This window comes from Sciurus vulgaris (genome assembly GCF_902686455.1).
Source record: "Sciurus vulgaris genome assembly, chromosome: 13".
Lineage (NCBI taxonomy): Eukaryota > Metazoa > Chordata > Mammalia > Rodentia > Sciuridae > Sciurus > Sciurus vulgaris.
Window position 1 is genome coordinate 32,473,919 of NC_136474.1, and position 20,971 is coordinate 32,494,889.

General features: G+C 41.8%; 1 long non-coding RNA gene and 1 pseudogene across 4 annotated transcripts in view; both read left to right on the forward strand.

Moving 5' to 3' along the window:
- LOC306642743 overlaps positions 1-19,900 on the forward strand; it is a 152,201-nt gene extending 132,301 nt beyond the window's left edge. Inside the window, exons 1-3 of one of the 3 annotated variants that reach the window (XR_013758657.1) lie at positions 17,302-17,350; positions 17,627-17,870; positions 19,609-19,900. This is a non-coding gene — a long non-coding RNA (uncharacterized lncRNA). Of the gene's footprint in view, positions 1-17,301; positions 17,424-17,626; positions 17,871-19,608 lie in introns of those variants that run through there. The other 2 variants (XR_013758658.1, XR_013758656.1) reach the window with 2 other exon arrangements.
- The window catches only part of LOC306642600 (thiosulfate sulfurtransferase/rhodanese-like domain-containing protein 2), a 417,963-nt pseudogene that overhangs the window by 173,493 nt on the left and 223,499 nt on the right, over positions 1-20,971 (forward strand). The gene's annotated exons all lie outside the window — the stretch shown is intronic.

A 20,971-nucleotide genomic window follows, 5' to 3' on the forward strand; every position in this document is an offset into this window, starting at 1 on the left:
AGACATCAGGAGGGAAATGAAAATATTCTGAGAAGTCAACAAGAACAAAGACACATCATATCAAAATCTCTGGGACACTATGAAAGCAGCACTTAGATGAAAATTTATTTCATGGAGTGCATACTGTAAAAGATGAAAAAAAATCAACAAATAAACAACTGAACACTACAGGTCAAAGCCCTAGAAAAAGAAGAGCAGACCAACACCAAAAGTAGTAGAAGACAGGAAATAGTTAAAATTAGAGCTGAAATCAATGAAATTGAAGCAAAAGAAACAATAGAAAAAATTGACAAAATAAGGGTTGGTTCTTTGAAAAAAATAAACAAAATTGATAAACTCTTAGCCACACTAACAAAGAGAAGGAGAGAGAAAACCCAAATTACTAAAATACAGAATGAACAAGGAAATTTCACAACAGACACGAGTGAAATACAAAACAGAATTAGAAGCTATTTTGAAAATCTATACTCCAACAAAACAGAAAATCTCAAAGACATCACAAAGTTTCTAGGGACATATGAATCACCTGTACTGAACCAGGAGAACATACACAAATTAAATAGGTCAATTTCAGTAGTGAAATAGAAGTCATCAAAAGCCCACCAACAAAGAAAATTCCGGAACCAGATGGGTTCTCAGTCAAGATCTACAAAACATTTAAAGAAGAGCTCATCCAATACTCCTCAAAGTATTCCATGAAATAGAAGAGGAGGGAACCCTCCCAAGCTCATTTTATGAAGCCAATATCACACTGATAACTAAACCAGACAGAGACACATTGAGGAAAGAAAATTTTAGACCAATATCCTTAATGAACATTGATGCAAAAATTCTCAGCAAAATCTTAGCAAATCGCACAGAAAAATATATTAAGCAGATCGTGTACTATGATCAAATGGGTTTTATTCCAGGGATGCAAGGTTGGTTCAACATCCAGAAATCAATAAATGTAATTCACCATATCAACAGACTTAATGTCAAGAATTACAGATTATTACAATTATGGTTATTTTGATAGATGCAGAAAAAGCATTTGATAAAATACAGCATCCTTTCATGCTTAAAACACTAGAAAAAATAGGGATAGTGGGAACATTCCTTAAATGTAAAGGCCGTCTATGCTAAGCCCATAGCAAATATTCTAACTGGTAAAAAACTGAAAGCATTTCCCATAAAAACTGGAACAAGCCAGGGATGCCCTCGTTCACCATTTCTATTCAACATTGTCCTCGAAAATCTAGCCACAGCAATTAGACAGGCCAAGGAAATTAAAGGGATACGAATAGGAAAACAAGAATTCAAACTATCCCTATTTGCTGATGACATGATTCTATATTAAGAAGATCCAGGAAATTCCACCAGAAAGGTTATAGAACTCATGAATGAATTCAGCAAGGTAGCAGGTTATAAGATCAATACTCATAAATCGAATGCATTTTTATAAATGAGTGATAAATGTTCAGAGGAGAAGTTAGGAAAACTATCCCATTCACAACAGCCTTGAAAAAAAAAATACTTGGGAATCAATCTAACAAAAGATGTGAAAGACCTCTACTATGAGAACTAGAGAACACTAAAGAAAGAAATTAAAGAAAACCTTAGAAGATGGAAATATCTCCCATGTTCTTGCATAGGCATAATTGATATTGTCAAAATGGTCATACTACTAAAACTGCTATACAGATTCAATGCAATTCCAATTAAAATCTCAATGAGGTACCTTATAGAAATAGAGCAAGCAATCATGAAATTCATCTGGAAGAACAAGAAACTCAGAATTGCTAAAGCAATCCTTAGCAGGCAGAGTGAAGCAGGAGGTATTGCAATACCAGTACTGCAACTATACTACAAAGAAATACTAACAAAAGTGGCATGGTATTGGTACCAAAAATATGTAGATCAATCACACAGAATAGAGGACATGAACGCAAACCCAAATAAATACAATTTTCTCATACTAGACAAAGGTGCCCAAATATGCAATGGAGAAAAGATAGCCTCTGCAACAAATGGTGCTGTGAAAACTGGAAATCCATATGCAGCAGAACGAAATTAACCCCTATCTCTCACTCTGTAAATAACTCAATTCAAAATGGATCAAGGACCTCGGAATCAGACTAGAGCCCCTTAATCTTATAGAAGAAAAGGGAGGTCCAAATCTTCTACATGTAGGCATAGGTTCAGACTTCCTTAACAGGACTCCCATAGCACAAGAAACAAAAGTAACACCTATTGTTGCTTGTATTCTTGATAATCACCTTTCTAATTTGGGTGAGATGGAAACTTAGAGTAGTTTTGATTTGAATTTCTCTTATTACTACAGATGTTGAACATTCTTTCATATATCTGTTGATTGCTTATAGATCTTCTTCTGTGAGGTGTCTGCTCATTTCCTTCACCCATTTATTGATTTTTTTTGTATTCTTGGTGTAAAGTTTTGTGTTCTTTATAGATTCTAAAGATAAGTGCTCTTTCTGAAGTATGTGTGGCAATAATTTTCTCCCAATCTGGAGGCTCTCTCCTCACAGTGTTGATAGTTGCCTTTCCTGAGAAGAGAATTTTTAGTGTAAATCTATTGCAATTATTGATTCTTGCTTTCAATTCTTGTGCTTTGGGACTCATTTTAAAGAAGTCTTGTCCTAAGTTAACATGATGCAGATTTGGTCCTACTTTTTCTTCTATAAATTGCAGGATCTCTGGTCTTAATCCAAGGTCCTTGATCCTTTTTGAGTTGAGTTTTGTGCAGGGTGAGAGATCAGAGTTTATTCTCATTTTGCTGCATATGGATTTCCAGTTTTCCCAGTACCATTTGTTTAAGAGGCTATCTTTTCTCCATTCTTTGCTTTTGGCACCTTTGTTTAGTATGAGAAAATTGTATTTATTTGGATTTGTGTCCGTGTCCTCTATTCTGTACCATTGATTGACCTGTCTATTTAGTGCCAGTACCATGCTGTTTTTATTTTCTATTGTTCTGTAGAATCGTTGAATGTTTGGTATTGTGATAGCCCCTGCTTCACTGTTCCTGCTAAGAATTTCTTTAGGTATTCTGGGTCTCTTATTCTTCCAAATTAATTTCATGATTGCTTACTCTATTTCTATGAGGTATGTCATTGGGATTTTAATTGGAATTGCATTGAATTTGTATAGCACTTTTGTTAGTATGGCCATTTTGACAGTATTAATTATGCCTGTGCAAGAACATGGGAAATACTTCCATTTTCTAAAGTTTTCTTTAATTTCTTTCTTTAGTGTTCTGTAGTTCTCATTGTAGAGGTCTTCCCCCTCTTTTGTTATATCGATTCTCAAGTACTTCATTTTTTTTTAGTATAATATGAATGGAGTAGTTTTACTAATTTCTCTTTCAGTACATTCATCTCCTATGAATAAAAATGCTTTAGATTTATGAGAATTGATTTTATATACTGTTACTTTACTGAATTCACTTATGAGTTCTAGAAGTTTTCTGGAGGAATTTTTCTGCTTCTATAAATATAAAATCATGTCATCTGCAAGTTGGTATCATTTGTGTTCTTCTTTTCCTCTTTGTATCCCTTTAAATTATTTGGTCTGTCTAAGTGCTCTGGCTAGAATTTCGAGGACAATGTTGGATAGAAGTGGTGAAAGAGGGCATCCCTGACTTGCTCCAGTTTTTAAGGGTAATGCTTCCAGTTTTTCTCCATTTAGAATGTTGTTAGCCATGAGCTTAGTATAGATCATCTTTACAATGTTGAGGAATGCTTCTACTGTCCATAATTTTTTTAGTGTTTTGAGCATGAAGGGATGCTGTATTTTTTCAAATACTTTTTCTGCATCTATTGAAATAATCATATGATTCTTAACTTTAACTCTGTTGATATGGTGAATTACATTTATTGATTTCTGGATGTTGAACCAACCTTGCATCCCTGGGATAAAACCCACGTGATTATGGTGCACTATCTTTAAAATATGATTTTGTATGCAATTTGATAAAATTGCTAAGAATATTTGCATGTATGTTGATTAAGGATATTTGTCTGACATTTTTGTTCCTTTATGTGTCTATTTCGGGTTTTGGTATAAGGGCTATATTATTCTTTTTTTCTCCAATTTATTTATTTTTTCTCTGAATTTTCCTATTTCCTTCCAAAAATTTTGGATATGATTTGTTCTTTGTTTTGTAAAACATTATGATGAATCATGATATTGTTGTTTTGAATACTTTTTGTTTAGACATTTATTGCTAAATACTTGCCTCTCTGCATTGCTTCCCGCTTTTTGGTATGTTGTTCCATTTCTTTGAAATTTAATCTGGGCACTGTGGTGCATGTCTATAACACCAGCGACTCAGGAGGCTGAAACTGAAGGATCACATGTTCGAAGCCAGCCTCAGGATAAGCGAGTTCCTAAGCTTCTCTGTGAGACCCTTCTCAGAAAAATACAGAATAGGGTTGGGGGTGGGATTCAGTGGTCCATTGTCCCCCATTTCAATCCTTGGTAGCAAAAAATAAAATAAAATAAAAAAAAGACATGCATGATACATGCACATATGGAATAGATACAAAGTAACCCATTAATTTATACAACTAGTATTTGACTATATATATATATATACTCACTCTTTATATACATGCACATGAAAAGAAGATTAGGAGAAAGGTACACAACAGGAGAACCATGTGAGGACATAGGAGAAAACAGCATACAAAATCCAGGGAGAGAACTCTCAGAAGAACATTTCATAATGACATCTGAATTGTTAGCCTTAAAATCCTAAGAACTGTGAAACAATAAAATTCTGTTGTTCAGGCAAATCTGTCAGGGCGCTTTGTCATGACAGCCCAAGTGTGAGAGGAGAAGCAGGGACAGGATGATAGCAGGGGGCTACTCAGGACTCCTCAGTATTCAGTAGGGAAGTATTTCAATATTGTAATAATCCACACAGCCACAGTGATTTGAGCCATGGAACACACCTTTCTGAGAGCAGCAAGAATGATGTGATAGGTTTGTCTTAAGTAAAATGTGTCTGATTGAAAGTTCTGTCCTCAGTTCTGAGACTGTGCCTTTCTTAAATTTTGCATTAAATTTTACTTTCTTTTAAGAAGTTGAATGCATAAAATCAGTTTGGATGTTTTTATCCTGACCTATATCCTCTGTTCTGGAGCAGTCACAATCAAGGAGTCATGTATCACTGGCAGGATGGGTATAGAAGAAGTCTTGTGTGACATGTGAACAGGGTCCCACATATGCCTCATCTACCTTCTATCCCTTTCTCCCCTGTCCACCGGTGGCAACTCCTTTTCTTACCTCCTTGTGTCCTTTATTCTAGTCTACCAGGTATCTCTCTCTGTCTTTTTCACTTGGTGTCTGTCCCCAGGCCCCAGTAAACCTGGTGTCTTTAACTATGTAGTTCTACCTGGTGCTCCTTTCTTCCTGGTCTACCTTTTGTTTCTCACCAACCTCTTGTGTTCCTGGTGTCCTTGCAATTGTTTGTCAGATGTTCTTGCTTCTCTTGCATAGCCAGTGTATCACCAGCCCCTGATCTACTGGGAGACCCTCCTTCCCCTTTACATCTGTTCGGGGTGTGTCCTTCCTCCTACTCGTGCGCTTTTGTTAAGGCCAAGATATTTATATATGGTTCAGAGAAAAGAAGAATTTTCCAGGAAGCAGAGGCAAATCATAGTCTACTCCTGGGAAGAGAAGAAAGAGAGTGTGAGTGACCTTCGAAGGAAATGACGCCAAGTCTAGAAACATCTAGGATATACAGGAAGTGGTGATGATCCCATCCTGGTCTGCACCATGGAGTTATAAAATCCCAACCACCAACTTCACACATGTTTACAAATATATATACGTGTGTATGCACACACACAAACACACACACACATACACACACACTACTGAGAATCTAAGCTATGAAGCTACACCAAGATTTTAGACCCAGCCCACCTTGTTGACAAAGTCCTCATTAATACAGCTCAGGAGATGGATCTGGGTATAAATTTTCCTTTCTTGACTGCTGCTCCAGTCCTTCCTCTCCCAAGTTTGCAGAAGGCTGTCTAGTGGACAAGTGGGAGGGCTTCCATGTGGCAAAGTTTGTGGACCCCAAGCTGCACATATGGATGGCTTCAGGTGTGATCTCGTTGGGTGCCTAGATCTTGAGTGCCTTGGTTTCTGGCACCTTGGGTTTGGCTGCTAAAAATCAGGCAGGTCATGCCTTAGACATTGTCTTTCTGGAGGTGCACACCAGGATGGGGAAGACAAGAGCAGTGCATGGATGGGGGATCCAACTTCATTTCAAACAAATGGTAGAAGGCAGGGTTTAGTGACCTAGCCTTGTCTGCCCTACTCCAGGACAACCTGACTTGAGGACACAAGGAAGGTGACAGTGCATGAGGTGGAACATCTAGTACAGTCATGTGGGAGGACATTTGGAGCCACTGATAGTTCATGCACTATCCCCACCAAGGATCCAAGTGCTGCAAAGATGGTGTATTGGTTCTTTGGACAGATAGGGAGAGAAAGGAGTCACATACTTGGCCTCATCACTACACAGTTAAAAAATAAAGTTTACAAGGGACCCTAGGTGCTAACAGGCTTTTCTGCTTGAAAGATTAAATTCCCCATACTGAAGGAAATGTTCTTATTTTGGACAGCAACCTCCCTTGGCCCTTGGCACCCTTTGGTGTCAGGTTTCATGTTACATAAATCTTGGTGGGCTTTGGGTAAGGGAGACACAGGCTGTGTTGAGAATCTTGAGAATTGAGTTACGCATACCAGACAGGTACTAGCTCAATTCCAAGCAGGAGCTGGTAGCAGGGATGTGGAGTTGTATTCTGCAGTGGACTGTGCCAGTCCAAGGAGAGAGGTGCTACAAAGGAAGAACCACAGTTCTGGGGAAACACTATATCAAGTAGTGCCTGAAGAGAATCAGATCTGAGGGACCCAAGCATGATCCCTAGGGGACTATTGTTCCAGGTCTCTCCTGTTCTTTCAAGGAACTACAAAGATCAGGGAACTGCCAGAAGCTGGTCAGGGATTTGATTCATATCAGGGGTGTTCCAAATTCAGGGATATTGATGCTGGGACCATGAGCCCTGGAAGAATCACCTGTTAGACAGACGCACAGGACAGGTCATGTGAAAGTAAAAGTTTAATAGAGAGCATTGGGTTGCTTCCAATGAGGGCTGTTTCTTTTTCTTCTTTTCACTTGTTAGAATTAGAATGGCAGGGATTACTTAGAGCCATGCTGATATAGATCAAACATGTGCTGAACCCCTCCATACACTCCCCACTGCCATCCTCTTCTGAAATATCAGGTTGAAGTAGTGACCAGTTTCATGACCTCTGATAGTTCCCACTCCAAAGAAGTGACCATTTCTAGGCAGGTGTGAGGCTACTGGCCTCTGCAGAGCCCACAAACAGAAGGAGAACTTGTGGTTGGACTGGTTACTCCTCCTCATACTTAACCTGAAACTCTAGGCACAGTTGGAATCAGGAACATTGAGGTTGGAGTTTCTGGTACAGTTGCAGAGAGATTGCCTAGACCTCTAGCTAGAGGGGGCTGCAATTTGGAGAGGTAGATGCATCAGAATCAACACACAGGTGACAGATCCTACAAAACCCTGCTGTTCAATACATAATCCTGCACCACTTGGGTCTGGGTCCTGAAACCTGACTCTCATTTCTGGGGTTTCATTGATGATCAAAGACATTTGTGCGCTGCCATTCCTGGAAACTCTTTCAAAGGCCCTCCTCTGTGTGGTGTCTCTCAGTCATGTCCCACATGGATGAAAAAAGGGTTAACTGATGGAGGAGGACGTTGGCTGCATATCACTCAATTACCCCCAAACTTATCTACTCAATAAACACACAAGTGCCAATACTCTTTTTAAATGAGAGGGGGCATGACAGGTCTGGCCATGCCAGCTCTGGCCTCTAACAACAGCAACAACTTGGAGTAGTTCAACTTATTTATCTATAGACACACAGGTAAAGGGGGAAAGACCAGGAGGAGATTCTTCTGTGATGGAGAGGATAGGGTACAGTTAGGGGAGCCATTTTATTAGGGAGGTATTCCACAACGAGACAGGGAACCACTCCCACACTGTTCCCCATGCTTCCTGGTAATATGAGACAGATTTCTGTGGCTGTTAGTTCCTGGAAGACAGACCTCTGTATCCCATGACTCAACTTAGTCTGATTCTGCTAATTAAGGATGGCTTCCCACACTCCTCCAGGGTATTTTGGACTCCAGTTGGGGCTGGCACCAAAACTATGTACTGGAATGCATCAGAAGTAATCAGGGTCCAAAGGTCATCCTCTGTTCTCAACTTACCTGGACCAATATTCTCCTACTTTTGTTGCATCTGCCCCATCATGTTCAAGTCAAAAGTATTAGCACTGGGGCCCTGGGACCATGTACTTTATACCAAATATTAACATTAAGGGCTGCATTGGACTGTATAATTTTACTTTAATTCCTCAATGGTGTGGGGTATTATGTGGTGAATATCTTTATCCTCCAAATTTCACATGTTGAAGATCTAACCCCCAATGTAATGGTATTTGGAGATTGGTTTTAGTGTTTAGGAGTGTTAGATGAGATCCTGAGTGTGAGGCTTCATGAGGGCATTAGTGGTCTTGGTAGGAGAAGGAGGAGACACTGAAGGGATGCTGGTCATGTGAAAACACAGGCCAGCCAGGCATATTATCAAGCAATTTGGAATTTTGGAGCAGTCATTCTTCTGGGACTCCTGACTCCAGAATGGTAAGAAATGAATGTCTGGGGTTTCAGACAGTGAGTCTATAGCATCTGATATGGAGCCCAAGTTAACTGAGATGGTACACACAATGGCCTTGGAGCATGATTACAGAGTGGAGCAAAGATGAACATACCTATCCAGAATGCAAAGACAGTGAACTTCCCCATGAGTGCCCCATAACCGCAGGGTCCTGATCAGGAGTTCAGGATAATGTGTGTGGGTGTCTATAGAGTTTTGTCTTGGGGCCAGCATTCCTAACCTTACTTCTGATTGTGATGTCTTCTGTGCCATGAACAATCAGGTTGATGCTGGAATCTGAAATGCCTGGAGGAAGGACCATCATATGGAGTCAGACAGCCAACTCGAAATCCTGGCTTACATTATCCCAGTCACTTGCTCTGACCTTGAGTCTTCTGTGTGAGGGTGATGTCATTGGAAACAGATTGCCTATACTCATGGGGCTGTGATGGGCAACTGAGTTAAGGCACATTTCTTCTCCTGGGGTGAGATAAATATTCCTGGGAATCAGGTATCTGAACTTGTCCCCCAAACCTCAGGACATTCCTTCCAGTTCCCCTACATCCCAGCCTCCTTTTACCATCCCACACTTTTCCTCATGTCAGAGCTCTAGGAGGAGTTCAGGAACCCTGGGGAAAGCACTCACATGAGGACGGAGGAGAGTGCTTTCTCTTCTGGAGTCTGAGGAAGGTGCCTGTGGACCAGGGTCTTCAAGCGCTGCCAGTAGCTGAAGTTTTCATTGATGCTCTAAGGTCCACCTGAGGCACCTGGTGGCACTGCAGTCTGGAAGGTGGGTAGTGCACCCTCTCCAAATTGTCCACCTGGTCATTGGTGAACACCCATTGGGAGGATGGTGGGGTCCAGTTGAGCAAATGGTGGTGGTACTGAAGGGGAAAGGCCCTGGTGCCAATGGCCCCCATGTTTCCAGGTTGCCCCACTGACTGAGGCAGGCACAGGGGTCCTCAGGGCAGAAGCTACTGCGAGGAAGGGAGCATGATGCTCCATGACCCCAAAGAAGGCCCCTGGGGCCCTCCAGATGAGGGGTTCCTGAGTGTGGCAATTGTTCTGAATATGAGGAGGCCCTCCTGGCCTCAGTTCTGGCCCTCATGTTTCCAAGGTGAACAGATCAGCCACACTCAGTTTTCCAGGTTAAGCAGACAGCACCAGAGGCTTATGCTGGTAGGTGGGTACAGTCACCCATGGTGGCAGGGGCAAATCCCAGAACAGGTGGTGTGTTGGCAGAGGGGCAGCGGGAAAATAGGGCAGGCCTGTGAAAAGGGACAAGGGGGCACCAGGATTGAATTTTATGCCTTGTTTTCTGATGCAGATGCTGTGGATGCAAAGTAAAAAGGAGCATGGAGGACGGGAAATGTCAGCAGGATTGAGGCCACCCTGTTCCTTAGTCAGTGGGAATCTTAGGACAAATGGAAAAAGATCAGGGCTCTGTGTGCAAAGAGATCAGGTAGTTTGCAAAAGTTCCTGAGTGAATTCCATGCTATGTTACATCAGTCATAGGAATACCAAGAGAAAATTTGTTTCCAGTACACTAGGATTCCCTGAACACTTTCTGTTGAATGTGACACCTCAACTTTCTCTGCCTCTGAGACTCCCCTTGAAAAGCCTTTGCAGACAATCCATCAACCTCCTACTTAACTCCCTAGAAATGGATCAATTTGACTGCTCAGTGGCACTGTGCCCTGCGGCATGCTCTCCAGGGTAGTTCCAGGCATTCCAAGGTCATTTTTGAAGATGACAATTTCCAAAGATTATTGGCCCATCACCTCCTCAGCCTTCCTTTTGCTGACATCTCCTTGTATACCCCTCCATTTCTTTCCTAGGCTCACACAAACAAACAAACAAAACACCTGTATAAACTCTCTCCCTGGCTAGGGACTAAGGAACCCTGAAGTTCATCCTTCCTAGCATGTGGGTGCTTCTCCCATCACTTACTGCAGCACTTCCTAATGGGAGGGTACAGAATCTGGCCAGCCCTGTCCCCAGTGTTCACTAGTTTCTACCATGACACAAGAAGCTTTGTTCCCAGGGAAAAGGTCTGTGTGATAGTCATTGAGTTCCCTGAGATCCTGCCATGATCTGCAAAGGCTGCTGAGGTTTATAAAAGGTAATGTGATGGTGAGTGATGAGGCTTTCAGAGGTTTTCACAGCCACTGGTCATATTATTGGGCCTGGGTATTGGAGCCATTCTGAGCTCCTTTTCCTTTGAGCTCCCAATAAAGGGAAGGAAAGTGTCACAGAGAACCAGGTATGAGCCAACTGACACTTGTGGTAAGGTTGTCTGGAGGCCATCCCTGTTCAGTAGGATGTCATACATAGTGTAGTCAAGGATTTCAAGGTCCACAACACTTTGACACTTGCACATATTAAACAGGATACCTGCCTAACTTCAAATCAGAATACAAGTAGGGGCCCTTCCTCTGTGCTATTCTCCCTTTTCTCTTGAAAAGAACACAGTTGTCTTCATATCTGATTCTGGAAACTGAAGGATACCCCACATGTGTTCACTTCTCATTGATTACCTATTAAGGAAGATGAGTAGAGTCTTCCTGTCAACATAAAATGAAGGACTGACGCTACACCACAGAGAGTGGCCAACACCAAGCAGCTCTGAGAATCCTCTTCTTTCCATGAAAGTGACAATAATCCAGAAGACTTCATGGAGGTCCAAATATAGGTTGGTTGAGGTTCCCTGGTTCCCTGCCCTTCAGGAATCAAGGACACCTGCTGTATGGACTGAAGGATTTTTCCAGGGCAGGGGTTTGGTGAGAGGCCCTGGGCTGTGGCACTTGGAGTGCCCTGCATCCTCTCCCAGAGTGTATCACACTGCAGATGTGGTCAGTAATAACCCTACTAGGCAGTTTACTAGCTGAAAACATTTCTCTTGACTACGCACTTATAATCTGAGACCCTAGCGTCAAACCCCTCAGAATGATATCACAGGCAGCTTCCAGTTTTCTGAAGAATGGGCACAGGCTCATCCTCTATTTTCCTGGGAGCCCTCACTAACCACCAATCTGACACTGTATCTGACTCCCTAAAAATACCTTGTAGCTACCTGTGTCCACTCTACAAGGAATTGATCCCTTGACCTCTCTCCTTCTGCTGACCCAGTGTACTTCCCTTGATTTGTCTGATCTGTGTCTTAGGAGCCCTCCTCCCCATGAGCACTATCAGTCTTCCCTGGGCTTCCACAGTCACATCAAGTGTGTAATCTAGTGGTCTTTCCTTCCTCTAGTTCTCCTCACTCAGAGGAAGTGCTCCTTTCAAATTCCCAAGGATTTACATGGTGAATGTCAGTCAGAGAACAAGTCCCTGACCCTCCAAGCTCCTCTTCTTCTAAAGGCCAGGACACTGGACACAGAGTCTCACAGTCTCCTACGTGGAAAATGTCAACAACAGGACCCAGAGTGTGACCTGACTGTAGCAGATTCTCAGGGCACTGGGCAACGTTTAAATGTAAACCCCAGTGGAATTATGGCCAAAACATTCTTCATGGGGGGAAGGAAAAGGGATAGCAGGTCCCGCTGGGTCTGGGCAGACATTCCATGAAGAGTTTTGGCTGGTAGGGGGCAACCTCACGTTCCCTTCAAATAATATAGTGGTGCCACAACATTTTTAAATAATTTCTGGAACATTTTTAAATAATTTCTCAGATTAACACAGGGTATGTGACAGATGCCACTCTATTCCAATACCTCATCATTTGTCTTTGATTGCTTCCCCTGTTGAGCACGAGCAGCTGTGGCTCTCACCAGCCACACAATCATGAATATAAACAATACTCCAAACTGTAGGATGTGGCTTGCACTTTATGGATATAGTGTTTTATCATCCATGTCTGAAAAACACACACTTGGGTGTCCATGATATATTTAACACCTTATTAAAAGCCTTTTTAAAGGAATGGGAACAAACAGGATACTCAGACACTGAAAATAGTCTTCTTTGTCTCTTTCACTTGTCAAATCAGCTTATTATTTCCTACGGTCTTCATTCATGTCATCAGTATTAGTCCTGGAGGGTTTCTTTCTTAATTTTTTCTTGACCTAGTGATATGAAATACAATGTGGTAAACTGTCTTCTCCTATTTCCACATTTAATTTTTTAAGTAGTGGTTTACTATAATGAATGGCAGAGACCAAACTTTCAAAGCAAATTTTATTTGCTAGACCAAGATTGAATTCAGGGTCCTTGCATACATAATCAAATTCACAGATGAATAACAGAAACATACATATTTACAAATGAGTTGGTAGTTGCAACCCTAATCCAACACCATCAATCATCTTTGTTTGCTTCCCTGCTGGGCAGAACATGTGAGCCATGGCTCTCGTCTACCATATTAATTATAAACAATAATGGGTATAAACAACCTCTATTCTAAAGTGTAGGGTGTGGCTTGCATTTTATGGATATAGTGGTTTTTTCACCTCATCACACCTGCAAAACTCACACTTGGGTGTTCATGAGTATTCAGCACCTTATTATAAAACTTTTTAAATGAATGGTCTGTCGAAATATGCTATCCAAGCACTAAAAATGGGATTCTTTTTTCTTCTTCTTTCACTTTCCAAGAGAGCAGATTATTTCCCACAGATTTCATTCATGTAACTGGTATTAATTAGATTTGATAGTTTTATGTTTTTTAATAAGTGATATAAAATGTGCAGTGTGGAAAAACTGTCTTCTCTCTTAATTCCACAATTGTTTCTTTCTTCTTTTTCTTTAAATAATACTTTACTGTAATGAATAATGAAGACCAGATTTCCAAAGCAAAATTTATTTGGGAGATCAATATCCAATTCAGGCCTATTGCATACTCTCTGTAAGCACTTTACCACTGAGCTACACTCCTAATCCTATGCAATCAGTTTTGTACCGATTCACAATGTTAGACTGAAGATGCACACTCAATCTTACTAGCCCAAATTCAATTTTTATAGAATTGCCATGGAAAGGAGCAGTTAAATGACCTTTTGCCCTACCATCTGTCCATTGCTGTTCTAAGGTCCAGAGCTGACACTGTTCACAGATACATGTATGTATACGCACACACTCACACATTTCTGAACATCAGGGAGCTTTGGAGGAATGGCAAAGACCCTGTCTGCCTCCTGCATACAAGTTAGATCTGCACATAGGGGGCAATTAGTAGTGTCATATATGACATAGTATCTTCCACATTATTCTTTGGAAGGAAGTGATACTAATTACCCAAGTCCCAGAAAGAACATCCAGGGATTTTTTTCCCCATGTATTGCAAGGTTCAGTGAACCCATGGTACAATTTTAAAAGTTCCAACTAAAATCATGTCATGTAGTAGAAAAGGAAGAACATTAACTTGCTCTGTCTACTGAAATTGGTCTACATTGCAAAGTCCTCAAAAACGTATAAGGAAAGCTTTCAAAGAAAGCAGTTGAGCTTCTGTATTTATTGGGAGGGCTCTAAGTATCTAATAATAGCTGAGTACTGTAAATCCAGCAGGCAAATTCAAGGAATGCGGTATTTAGAGGGTTACCCAGACCTAATTCTTTGCCAGAATGGAGCCTATTGATGGAGTATGAGAAAGGCACACACTGATGTTTGGACCAGTGAACAAGAATCAAAGGGATGCGGTGCAAAGGGGGTCAAAACAATGGTCCTAAATAAGGAGCCTGAGCTTCAGCATAGAGAGCTTGCAATGCTGCAGCCAGGCGATATCCAATGCAGGCCTGGCAGGTTTGTAACAGTGAACATCACCGCGGTCGTTTCAGGTGCACTCGCTGGAAGAAGGGGCAGCCGGAGGCTCCCCCAGGAGCAGCCGCCTTGCAGATGACACCTCACAGACGCCAAAGCACTTCCATCCTGTCCTGCAGGAGCTCCGTGCTTCCCGCCAGCAGCCCTCGCGCATGCGCACTCCCTTGGCCAGAGTCCCTGTGGCGCTCCTGGGCTTCCCCAACTGTACAGCGTCCGTTGCTTTGGCTGCTGCGGGGATGACCCGAAGGCGCGAGCGCTGCAGGCGGTTTCCCAACCGCTGGCGCGGGTACCATGGCGGCGTCCAGAGTGGGTTCCCAGTCTAGAGGTAGTGGACCCGCGTGCCTCTCCCTTCCCGAGTCCATCGTGCGCTGCTCTTCAGTCCCGGCGGCGGGCCTCCCAGTCGTGAGTCCGCGCGGACAACGCTGCACCGCAAACCATTCTCACCTGGACGCGGGTGGAGCCCAGACCAGACACTGCTTGGTCCCGGAGTCTCCTGTCCTGGAAGTGATCATATTTGGGAGTGTGTGAGCTTGTATTAGATTTTTTGAATAGTGGGGGATATTTGCCTGTTCTTATGTAGTGGGTAACTGTAGAGATGACACGCCTATGAAGAGTTACTGGTATATTGTTTGTGTTGGCTGCCACACCGCAGGGGTGTATGCGTGTGTGTGTGTGTGTGTTTGCACACGTGCGCGTGTTTGTATTTGTGTTGCATGTGCTAGTGATAGTTGTGAGAAGGCAGAATACTTAGATGTCAATTAGTATGTGTATTTAAGGGACAATGAAGTTGATATCTGTATTAAGTAGAAAGTTATTTGTTATGTGAAAAGGAGGATGTATATTTGGGATGGAAAGTGACATTGTGGTTTTAAACAGGGGCTGTGGAAATTGTTTGTTTTAGAGATAAATGATACAGTTTTTGTTAGTATTTGTAAGAAATAAAGTTTGTTCTAGTAGGGTGTGATAATTTGGAATTTGTAAGTAAGCTTATATGTAGCTGGAGATAGTTTTGTGTCTTGAGCATGCAAATTGGTTTCTAGATTCTAACATGGGTACGTGAATTCTGTAAGTTTCTTCATTGGTAATAAAGTTGAGAGGAGTATTGAAAATCTATTTCTTCAGAGAATGTGTGACATTTCTAGGTCCATATGGAAATGTTTGGCTGCAGAGCTTGGCAGTTTGCTTTCTGGAGATGTGGAATGCTGCAGTTTTAGGGAATCTCTGTATTCATGTTTGAAAATTTTTGTGTGTCTGTCCATTTCTATGTGGAAAGTATATATATATGGATCCATATTTAGAGATTAATGGGTGCATGGTTTTTCATGTGTGCTGCTTTAAAACTCTCTGTCTCATGCATGCAAGATTAGCAATTTTGTGTTTTCTGTGTAGGCACACAAGTGATTAGGTGTATGTTCATGGATTTGAGAATGCGGTATTTAGAATCTGTGTGTATACAAATGCTCAGGAATTGTATTTGTGTTTATTGTGGCACATAATTCATGAAGATATTGGTGATGTTAGTAAAATGTGTGGTCCTGGTGTTTAATTACGGTTCGTCTCATGCATTTGAGAAGTCTAGGTTGTAGGCAGCTGAGTGTGTCTTGAATTCATGGGGCTCTTGGCCTGTGTATTCTGGCAGATGTGAGAGGTTCATTGTATGCTTGGGAGTAGATTGTGTCTTTGGGTATTGTGGAATGAATATATTTTAAGAACTGTGGGCTTTCGCTGATAATTCTGAGGAAAGGCTTGTGGCCAGGAAGGGTATGTCATAGTTGGAGTCCAGGTCTTTAGCTCCAGAAAGAGTGTTTTGTCATACTCTGAGGGTGGAGCCAGTGTTATAGTGGAGACCTAAGTTAGTAATGCCAGGCTAATGAAATGACTGCTGAGGGATTTCACAATCAGTGAGCACACCCAGCTCCAGGGAGTGGCCCCGCAAGAGACAAGGCTGGAGGGTCAAACTTGTCCAAGCTTTGGGGATTCATATCACACCATCACATGCCCTAGTTCCCCACTTGGAGCACTAGACTGAATGTTTGCCCTGCTTGCTATTTTTTCCTTGTTAGTTTCCTGTTCTTCCCTTTTGGGCTAATTGTGTTTCCCCTTGTGCCTTTGTATCTTAGAAATATGTTTATTTTCTTTTTGATTATTAGAGAGGATTATAGCTAACATAATCACAAAGATTTGATTGTGGTGCTTTGCTTTCACCTGAGTCAGCCAGTACCTGAAGAGGCAGAAAGGTGGGAGAAGAAAAGAGTTCATTTCGCAGTAATTCAACATGAATGAGTAGCTGCTGGTTTCATCATGCTTAGTGTTGCTGAGTGAAAGTGTATATACTGTGATATGAGGGATTGTTCTCTCAGTGTTGGGCTGGTGGGCACAAGGAGTGGTTCACTATTCTTGACAGATGTGCTTTTTCAGGAGCGGGGGTTGTGTGGGTCTTATCTGGATCCAGTGGACACTGAGCCATGCCAGACGTTTGAATCTAAGATTACATGATCGTGTAGACTCTTGATAGATTCTGAAGGTGTGTGCATCTGGTTTCCATCCTAGTCTGTCTCTTCTCTACACTTCTGCCAATGCCTTTGAATTTGGACATTTCCTGTGACCTAGAAAGGGGGAGTGCCCAGTCCAAGGGATAGCATTTTAACTAACTTTGTGGTTAGTAATTAAGAGAGGATGAGTGTGTAGGGAAGAAAGAAAGTTATGCCGATGAATCCAAAAGAAGAAAGAGTGGAGGAAAAAAAACCTTTTAATTCAGGGTTCAGCATAACTGTGTTACCTTGAGTCTCAGAGGAGACTTTGGAGGACGATTGAGAAATGCAGGCACTATTGAGGTTTGTGGACTCTTGGAGATGGACTGAATGGATTTATTGTTCCTGAGACGGACATGAGCTTTTGGGGACAGGGGTAGATATTCTGGTATTGACCTTTAATGTCCCCAAAGGCTTACCTGTTAAACCTCTGGTTCCCAGCTGATGGCACTATTGGGAGGTTGTGGAACATTTTAGAAAGTGGGGCCCAGTTGATGAAATTAGTTCATTTGGGATCTGCCCTTGAATGGTTCCTGGGACCCTTCTACAATTCTGGCTCTGTTTCTCTTTGCTTTCCAGGTGCCATGAGGTGAGCAGTTTCCTCTGCCACACAGTCTCTGCCAGATGTTTTGCCTTGCCACAGGTTCAGATGCAGGAGTGGAAAAACGACCATAGATCTGAAATGATGAGCCAAAATAGATCTCTGCTCCATTGAAGGGGATGATCTCAGGTACTTGTCACAGGGTTGGAAAGTGATCAGAACAGCTCCTGTCCAAAATACAAGAGGCCCCCCGCCCCTTCCTCTAACAAAGTCACCTCCTCTGTAAGTAGCAGGGTACAGCTGATATTTCACTCACTCATCTTTTGAGCCACACACGTCAGTAATGTCCCCACATTAGAATTGGGGCATGTAAGGATGCTGAAGGCCTCTTGTGTGAGAGCACTTCAGACCCCATTCAGGAATTGCGGCCAATGTGGCTGAAGGGAGCCCAGGTGGGAACAGACACATCACAACATTGTGGCTTGGCAGTTAGGTGTCTTCTATGTGTGCTGACAGTGAATACTCAAAAGGGTATATTTTGGCTGATCCTCTCCTTGAGTTCCCCTTCAATGTCCCAGAGTAACTACATTCCAGAAGAGTTATCTGAGAGGGCTTTATTTCTATGTGAAGTGTTTTCTCTGTGTTGAGTACTTATTGAGTGACTGGAGTGCACCTTTAAGTGCTTTGCACTTTTATATTCCATTCCATTTTCAACACCAAGGTTTGTGCCTGAAATCTTCATTTTCACCCCTCCACTTCTCACTGCCATAGTAGGCAGAAAACCTTCTTTTTTTGGGGGGGGGAAGGTGGAACAGTCCTGGAGAGTGAACCCATGGATGCTTTATCACTGAACCAATCCCCAGTCCTTTTGATTTTTTATTTTATTTTAATTTTATTTTATTAGGGTATCCTGAAGTTGATTGCAGTCTGTAAGTTGCTGAGGCTGGCCTCCAACTTGTGATCCTCCAGTCTCAGCTTCCTGACTAGTTAGAATTATGGGTAAGTGCCACAATGCCCAGCTCATCTAACTAATTTGACATTGTGAAATTGTGAAGTCTGTGTTGAAATCAAACAGATCCATTTTGACGATTGTAGAGCATAGTGTCACTGTCTATGTTCATGGTTTTGGTCACTCTCTGAAGATTTAAAAATGTAAACAAAATTGGGCTAATTGTTAAACTAAAATAAGTTTGTCTTAAACCGGTCTCTGTATTTGGGTGATAATGTTTGTCCCTATGTGGCCATGGTATATGGTTAACTATAACGCAGCTTAATACATAGATATGCTGTAACCTATCTTAACTGTAGGAATGCGCTTGTAACCATGCAAGTATGTCTCAGTCAATCATAGCAGTGCAGCTTTAGGCAATCACATGCTCTTACCTGACCTAATGACTGGCTTTTTGGTCACATTGCAGCTAATCAGATTCTTTCCAGATGGCCCTTCATATTCTCTGACTGTGAGTGGAATGTGCAGAGGTGATGCAGTTAAATGATTTTTGGTCCCAAGTGCAAACTGGTGCTAGAACCTTTTTTTTTTTTTCTTTTTTTTTTTTAACACAAGCTTTTCTAAATCAAGTTCTCACTTTTTCTACAAACAATTCCAATCTAGGAACCACTGTGAGAATCTAACTCTTTATTCATTGCGGCATATGGGGGGATTCAGAGACTTTTTTTCTGACCATTTTTGAGCCATCTAGGAGTAGAGTGAGCTGAAATCCCCAGAAGAGGCTGATTTGGGAATAACTGATTTTCCACCATGGGGTCAAAAGTTAGACCACAGCTTGAGAGCCCTGTGGTTGGGAGAGAGATTGTGACAGCAAGAGTAGTACCCAGTGAGGGGGTCGAGGAGAAAACTGTGAGGACCAGCCAGGAGTCCTACAGGAGTGAGGCCCTGGAAAATGCAGGGATGCCCATGAAATGTCCCCTCTGAATGCATGTCCGGTCCAGACAGAATCCTTGTGGGCTTAGGGAAGAGCAGCACCCATCAAGTAATATTTTCTTGCTTTATCACTCCCAGGGTAGCTGCTGGACTTGAAGTGGTCAGAAGACATGACCACTAGAACTGTGTGGCAGAAGAGGTAGATGTACCAAATGCCAATGGAGAAGTCTACATGCTGCTTGCTGGCCCGACTCTGCAGGATTTCAGTAAGCCTGGCTGTTCCTGAGAGCAAATACGTAGTTTCAATGCAGTGTTCTCTATTGACTATTAACCTGGGACTGCCAGTGTAATTACTGTAACCAGACTTCATTTTGTCTCTGAAGAGAACCATGGACTTTTCCTTATTTGAACATAAGCAGGTAAGCCATGGGGACCCTTGATTTCACTCAAGTAGTGGAAACACCAGCACCAAAGGGCTGGTATGCATATTTAGTGTGGAGAGAACAAAGTCAGTTGGAAGAACTCCATGAGTGCAGATTGTCCACAGTCAAAGCAGCAGTAAGTGAGATTAGAGAAAACAGTCCTTTAACACGAAAGTAAATTAGTAGAAACCCACTAAATATCATGTTCAAGAAAGTGAATTGAAAAATTACTTGAAAGAATATTCATTTGCTTCTCAGAACTGTAAGTCTCTGGTATGTATTAAGCATTAGCTTTTTTTCCTAGAAAATTAATAGGTTAATTCTGGAAACCCTATATCACAATTGTTTGTTCTTTTATTTAGCAAGTAAAAATTAAGTTGACAATCATGCAGTAAAAATAAAAACAATGATAATATCAAAATCATCCTCTTAACTCATAATAATAATGAAATAAAAATAAAAACAATGATATCAAAATCATCCAAAAGGAATTATGCAGTGTTCAAATACTGTAACTTATTTCCTCTTCGCTACAACATTATTAACATTCATTCTCATTTTAGGAAGTGATGTTTGGAGATAGAGTGGCTTGCCCAAGTCATATACTTGGAATATGGAAAGTTTCTCTCACTCCAGCGACCACAGTGTACGAAAGAAATTCATACACCTCTTGAAGTTTTTCTTGATGTTGGACATAGGTATGTAAAGTGTTCCTAGCAAACAGAACATGGCAGGAATATGAAAGGGTGGTGGGATGGTCTTGCTTGCAATGTCTCACGAGGATTCCTGAGCTGATAGATATCTGTCTGGTCAAGTGGTTGTTGGCAAGAAATGGTAGAGTTTGTGAGAACATCAGGGAGCAGATGGCAGCAATTTCAAGTACTGGCCAAAACTGGGAAGGAAGAGATGCACACATAATGAGAGTGAATGAGGGTGAGAAAAACTAATGCACAAAATATTCAGGACTGCAGGGCTGTGCCAGCCATGTTTCCTAAAGAAAGGCTTAGCATTTTCTAATCCCCATTCACTGTGGCTGGCACAGCAGCATCATTTGAGACCTTTCTGGATGTTAATTTCAC